Here is a 7,395-nt window from a genome sequence, read left to right on the forward strand (position 1 = left end):
ACACACACACACACACACACACACACACACACACACACACACACACACACACACACACACACACACACACGCACGCACGTGTGAGAGAGGGTAAACTAGGTTTATTACTAGGAATTAGTATAATATTATAATGACACGTACCGGATGTTTAATTAAAGCAGAAATTATCACCACTATTACCAGAGTATACTGCTTTACGTGCATAACCTTATGGTAATTAGTTTTATGGTTACGCGTGGGAAATACACTCGATAACAACATGCGCTATTCAGAATTTTACCTGCTAACTTGCGCACTGCCAAACATAATTTTTTTCACAATGCTCTGCTAATGTTTGCGATAGATCTAAACAGGCACCACCCCAATAAGTACTCGCCTTGCTTCTGACGTAGTTTCTATATTAATTTTCTGTTGCCATGTTTCTCTAGCTGAGGACAGAGACGTCTATGGACAAGTCGTACATTCGAATGACATTTCGAATCTTCTCAATGAAAATACACCGTAGACCCGATACAACACGGCTGGATATAACATGGCTGGATATAACACGGCTCGAAATAACACGGCTAGATATCACACGGCTCGATATAACACGGCTCGATATAATATGGCTCGATCTAACATGAAATCGCTTTTAGCGTAGTCAAGTATTTTACCAACTAGGAAATCTAATAAATCTCTATATGAACCATCCTAGAAACTATTTACACCTAATTTTTCTTCATTTTTTTTTCAAACAAATATATAAAAATCTGTTTAATTATTGAGGTAGGTTATTAACCCTTGATACGCTGGAAGCGCGCTATTTTCACTAGTCAAAGTTCGATTGTATAACGAAATGCTACATAGGGGGTTGGAATGCACATATGTATGTATATTGTATACACTCGATATAATTATTATTACTCATAACGAGCGACTTATTTATACGATGTAATGCCGACTTACGTATAACGCGCTTATAAGTGTTGCACTCACTCGCCCGCGTGATGTCAGCTCTACAATGTACGAGGAAAACATAAGGAAAGGTTCGACGCGGTGTGATATTAATGTACGACCTCGTCTTGCTGTTAACATTTCATCAAGTCCCGCCGAGCGTGTGCCAATAGGCGACATTTTGACGAGTAAATATTGACGTAAGCGTGATTGGCGTATTCGATGACACTCTCACTCTGCCTTTTCCTTCTTCAGTTGAGAGAAATTCTGCGGACACGCGCTCACACATATCATATCACCACCATGCGTGGCGTAAATCAATGCTGAGACCTCCCCTGCTTACTGTCGGTTGACTTAACGAACTCTTTCGGCATTTCTCTCCGCTAGGCAGAGGAAATCCTCCCGTACGTGTATGTAATAAAACATATAATGAAATATTTATCGGAAATTGTCGTCTGCTTTTAAAGGCTCACGGCCGTCGCTGGCAATGCGGCTGGCGCTACTCTCGCGGGATTAGTAGCTCTCGTAGATCCACATCGCTGACTTAACCACAACTTATATATATATATATATATATATATATATATATATAAATTGTGAGAGGGGGTAAGAGAGCGTGAGGAACAGAGAGTAAGCGAAAAAGAAATAAAAAGAAAAATTAATACAGGTATAGAGAACGCGCGAGGGGGGAAGAGAATGATGGAGAGAGGGAGATAGACACACAGCGAGATAGAGAGATAGCGAGAGAGCGAGAGCGAGAGAGCAAGTGGCTGTGCGGGGGAACGAGCGAGCGAGAGAGAGAGAGGAGAGAGAGAGAGAGAGAGAGAGAGAGAAGAGAGACGAGAGAGAGAGAGCAGAGAGAAGAAGAGAGAGAGAGAGAGAGAGGGCAGGAGAGAGCGGTAGGACCCAGGTCGCGTGTAATGCCTCAGATTTCGATTATATGCGAAGATTCATCCATTATTATAATAATATAATAAGTAAATGATAAACAACCAAATTAATTATCAATATATAAATAAATAGAAATAAGTAAGTAAACAAATTTTCGAATAATCAATGTTACATTAAACATTCATGTTCATGTTATGGTTAATGGTTTATTTATGTTTTCCAGCTATCACCGAGTGAATGTATAGTCGCTAATTACAAGACGAGGTTTTGTTTCTCCCGTCTGGTCATTCACCGATGTCGCGAAAATACAGTTTGTTCTACGAACTAGATACACGCCTCTCATAACATTGCTACGGTTTATGCGCGCTACGGACCGCTATCCGTGAAAGTACTACACGTCACTCAACGCTGGGATAGGTAAAATAACTAGATCGTTTGATTTGTGTTCACTGCACTTCATTTTTTTTATTTCTTAATGAAAAAGGGTTAAAACCCTTGCAATTGTTAATTTCAGTTAGAATCCTTGCTGCATCTGACAGTGTGGATGGCCTGGTCTAATGTGCGTTTCTATTGTGGCCGTAATTCTTAAAGGAAGCATACTTTTTGGCGTTAAATCGTGTTGCAAAGTGGCCATTTCACGCGTATGCTGGGAAAAGTTTGTTAACGGAAAAAAAATTATAGAAGAGTTTTCGTGTTAACAACATATATAGTGTCACTTAATTTTCACCGTCAATTCAGATAGTGGCATTGTAATTTCTCGAAAAAAAACATGATGATTTATGGGAATCTTTTCGTATGTATGGCCGCCAATGGGCAATAATTTTCCACCGTAATACCTGCAGCCAACCTTTCGGTGCTGTGGTGGCAATAAGGCCGACTCTACTCGCACATAGTAGGCCTATATTTGCATCAATTACTGGTATGCACGCAGCATTTAGCACCTGCATAGTGTTGCATCATACGGCATAGCGCGTGGAAGCGTAAGTGACGTGGTAATTGATGTGTGTGTGCGCGGTGCAGCTTGGCCACTGTATGAAATAATATCCAATACGCACAACGCCTGGACGGTTGATATCGCGCGACAGTGTAGGTCAATGTGTGACGCGTGGTCTGCTGCACACCGGGCGTGAGAGCGATCAATAGACACCACGCAATAAACGTCAGTATCAATCATTTGGGAAAAGATGTAATAATTTATGTATATATATATATATATATATAGGGCGGTGCCTATCTCCGTTTCCTTAACCCGATATATCTATACTATAATATATATATAGTAGTGTATATGAAAGATTACAGCACATTCGCGTGAGTGAGTGGAAGAGATGCACAACATAATATTCGGAGAAACGAGTGAAAGTTAACTATTTTGCTTTAGATGAGGTCGTAACAATGAGTTCTGGTTGTGGGCAGTTGCTATACAGCGATACAATACACAGTTTATATATATAGTGGGCTACCACACGGGTAATCGTTTGGCAGTACTGATAGGTATACTAATGGTCCTATAAGGTAAATCGTTGTTGGTAGTTACTAAGCCGGCGGTCAGTGGTAGGGGTATCGGATAGAAGGTAGGCGTAGTTATTACGAAGAAGGTCTGGTTGTACGAAGTTAACATTTTAGCGGTTCTTTCTGGTAAAGGTGTAGTTTAGTCAGAAGATTTAGTCAGGCGGGGGTGGTTTACGCTTCAAATGCAGGGTTTATAGGTTTATCACATATAAACGGGTAATTGTGTTAACGGGTATATAGGCGTGGTGAATGTCGCCAGGTAGGATGCATTGTTGCTCTACCAGGTAACGTAGAGTTACTTACGGTATAGCTAAAGGTGGTTAGTGGCATCTGGTAGAACCAGTTTGTATTTCTGATACATATACTATCAGGAGTGAACAACAAGCAAAATTAACGTGTTTTTATTCACTCCTAATAACTATATATAACAACAAGAGCTAATAAATAGGCATTTATTAGCTCTTGATAACAACTATATACAAGCAAGAGTGAATAACAAACAAAAGTGTTTTTATTTCACTCCTGATAGTATAGTTGTTTGTGCGAGCCGATATCGAGGGCGCTAGACTCGGTCAACAACCCTTCAGGTGGCGTACAACCATCGAAATATATGGAGAATCTCTTTATATTTCTATGTGTCCAACAGTAAAAAGCGTCCATATGCAGCAGGCCTGAATAAGCATCGGATAGAACTTAATTAAAAATACTCGTGTAGTACGGCGTTTCAGCTTTGAGATGGAGACATGGGGAATTTGGCACATTACTCATGCAAATGACATTAGCCCATGGATTGTCATGGCCTTACTCAGAAGACATTAGCTACATACTTAAGAGCAGACATAATTCAGCGTGGACAGAATGCATTTCAGAATGGTACGAACGCATTAACTTCAACAAGAATGCGACGCGGTTTATCAAACGGCCATCATTAAGCAGACAACGTCAACGGTGATCGGCGCTCTTTCGACATTAGTCGCGACCGGTCGTTACATCCACTACCCGCGCCATAAATTAGTTGAAGGCTAAACAGGTCGCGACGACGATGCGGACGGTTTAAAAACGAGGGGTTTTGGTGACGACGGGAGAGACGTTGGCATCCTCTAACGAGTACGCGCACACTGTTTTGACTGTGCTGTTCATCCGTGTCTATAATAAAACCGTACTTGCCACCGCTTACACAACTGTTACGTCTACTGTTTACGTACCGTACATTCGACTCTACACTCGTACTGTTTCGTCGCATACACAACATACACTTTATTCATGGTAATTAACTACAGATTCATGCTCTATGCTCCGCTCGAATCTTTTGCCAGATCTATGACGCGAATTTCTACGAAGTAGTCGGATCACATTTCAAACATAAAAATGACCAACCGCGGTCACCATGGCTACGCCACTTGCGCCACACGGAATGTCACAACTATACGACAATACCAATTTTACTTCTAATGCTTTATAGACGTTCACGTAGCATCTAACCTGCGTGCATAATGCAAATTGCATTCTACGTCTAGTGACGAATTTCACCGAAAATCCAATCCAAAATAGGCCTTAATTTTCTAGAGACCAAATAGTGCAATTTGCGGAGAACAATTTGCGGAGGCTTACTGTTGTACGCCACCTTCATCGCCTGCTTGCCTCTGTTGATCCTAAAGTACCCAGCAGGGAGTCCGAACATTAGCCGTAATATAAGTGTGATGGGCTTCAGGCTCTCCCCTGCTAGGCGTGTTGACGTGATGATGAGTCTATGCATCGCATGGTGGATAGACGCAATAGGTGCGCAAACAGGATGTTCGCGAGTAATACACGTCCACTAAAGCTATCTATAGACATAGAGAAATGATTACGTGCTAAAATTAAAACAGCAGGCGGGATCAAATCAACGGAAATAATAACACCGCAGTTTTGATATTGGTATGTGTGTTGCATGTATTTGTTGTGTATACGCAGCAAGTATGATGTTTGGGTCGCTGCACTGTTGAAAAAAACAAAAGTTAAATCCAGAGAGACATGATACAAGATTGCGTGGCACGTGCGTGTGGGGAGACGTGCGCCAAATTCGAGGCCCGGGGCACGTCTCCACAGCGGTCAACGGATGGTCTGTAGTTTTAGAAGATGACAATGATTATATATGGACGATATTCTAGGAATTGGAGATTATAAAACAGTAACAAAAATCGCTCAGTCATGCTCCAGATTAGCTGAATCAAAAAGAATAGAATTTAATATGAACAAAACAAATACAATGGTTATAAAATTCACAAACAAAGAAAGGATAAAGAAGGAGATATTTATAGGCAACCAAGTAATCAAAAAATGCACCAAATATTCATACCTAGGGGATTTAATTAATGCTATAGGAGGTTATAACGATATGATAAGAGTCCGAACTGAAAAATGTAGGTTCATGATGAGGGAAATAATTATCATGGGCAGAAGAGCAAAATTATAGAAATCATACTATAGAAGCAAGAGTGAAATTATACGAATGCACAGTTTTACCTTCCTTCCTAAATAACAGTGAAACATGGACTAACTTAACTAAGAAGCAGTAAGAAGAAGTAATGAAGAAGAAGTAAAGGAAGAAGTAAAAATGTTGGAGGATTTCCAAAATGAGTGCCTGCGCAAAATAATAATCACGCAGAAAACGCAGAAAAATCTACCGAAAGGCATTGAAAGACGATGAAAACTCCAAGGAAAGATACGGAGAAATCAGTAAAAATAACATATATAGTTTCTATACGTAAATCGTGGTAAATACATTAAAAACACATTATTTTATTAAAAATCCCCATATTTACTTATAAAACATCCAAGAGATGGCGCTGTGGCATGTAAACATTGGCTCCGAACATTCCAACCTCTGTCGTGCAGTGTGCTGTGTTTTATTGAATTGTTCAACGAATGAAGGCGGGGCTTATTCTGATTACGGAGATGCGAAAATGCAACAGAAAGACGTAGCGCAGTGCGCTAAACAGCGTGTTATTTTCGTTTTTGTGCCAAACTCTATCTTGCGAAACCGTTCTAGCCTAGCAGAATGCCCTAGTTTTTGAGATCAGCGATTCCGTACCTCAATGGGTCCCCACCTTTGAAAATATAATAGAGAGGTGCGGCGTAGGCTGTGATTGGAAGACACAAAGTGTCAATCCTCGGCGCGCCTCGGCATCATGGCCGCATCACGTCCTGCAGTTGCGTATTGCACGATAAACGTGGTTACACACGAGCGCGCACACGCACGGGCAGACGCACGCACGCACGCATGCGTGTATATGCGCATGAACAGCAACAGACACTATATGTCTATCAGATAGAAGGTAGTCGGATCTATCGAATAACGAGGTTAATGGTGCTATCAAATAAAATATGTAGACAGACGTACATTAGAAGGTAAAGTAAAGTATCAGATGAAATGTATTCGGCTCTATCAAATAACGGTGTTAATGGTGCTATCAGATGAAATCGTGTTACTACTGCCAAGTAGAACAGATGTAGATTAGATGCTCTTGATTAGATGGTAAAGTAAAGTATGCTTGGTACTATAAACACACATACACACAGACGCGCATGCGCACACACACGCACACACGCGCAAACACATATTTTATTTATTTATTTATTTAATCATTTATTTATTTAATTATTTATTTATTAATGTATGTATGTATAATAATTGAGTTCCTGTAGTAGCATAGTGACAGTGCAGGTAAGCGAGTTAGACAGCAATGCAGCGGAGGAATGTTGGCTGAGAATCGACGCGGTTGCGGAATCCGGAACCTTATTACCCACCGACCTCACCTGATAGTTATCGTGTCCCACTTGTTTGAAATTCGCCCCCATTGAAACAGCGATAGCGGTCTGTACCAATAAACAGTAAACATCATGTCGAGAGCTAATAATACAAGAGGTATTATTAGCTCTTGATCATATATATATATATATATATATATATATATATATATATATATATATATATATATATATATATATATATAAATTGTGAGAGGGGGTAAGAGAGCGTGAGGAACAGAGAGTAAGCGAAAAAGAAATAAAAAG

Source organism: Priapulus caudatus, unplaced genomic scaffold (genome assembly GCF_000485595.1).
Source record: "Priapulus caudatus unplaced genomic scaffold, Priapulus_caudatus-5.0.1 Scaffold288, whole genome shotgun sequence".
In the NCBI taxonomy this organism is placed as follows: domain Eukaryota; kingdom Metazoa; phylum Priapulida; class Priapulimorpha; order Priapulimorphida; family Priapulidae; genus Priapulus; species Priapulus caudatus.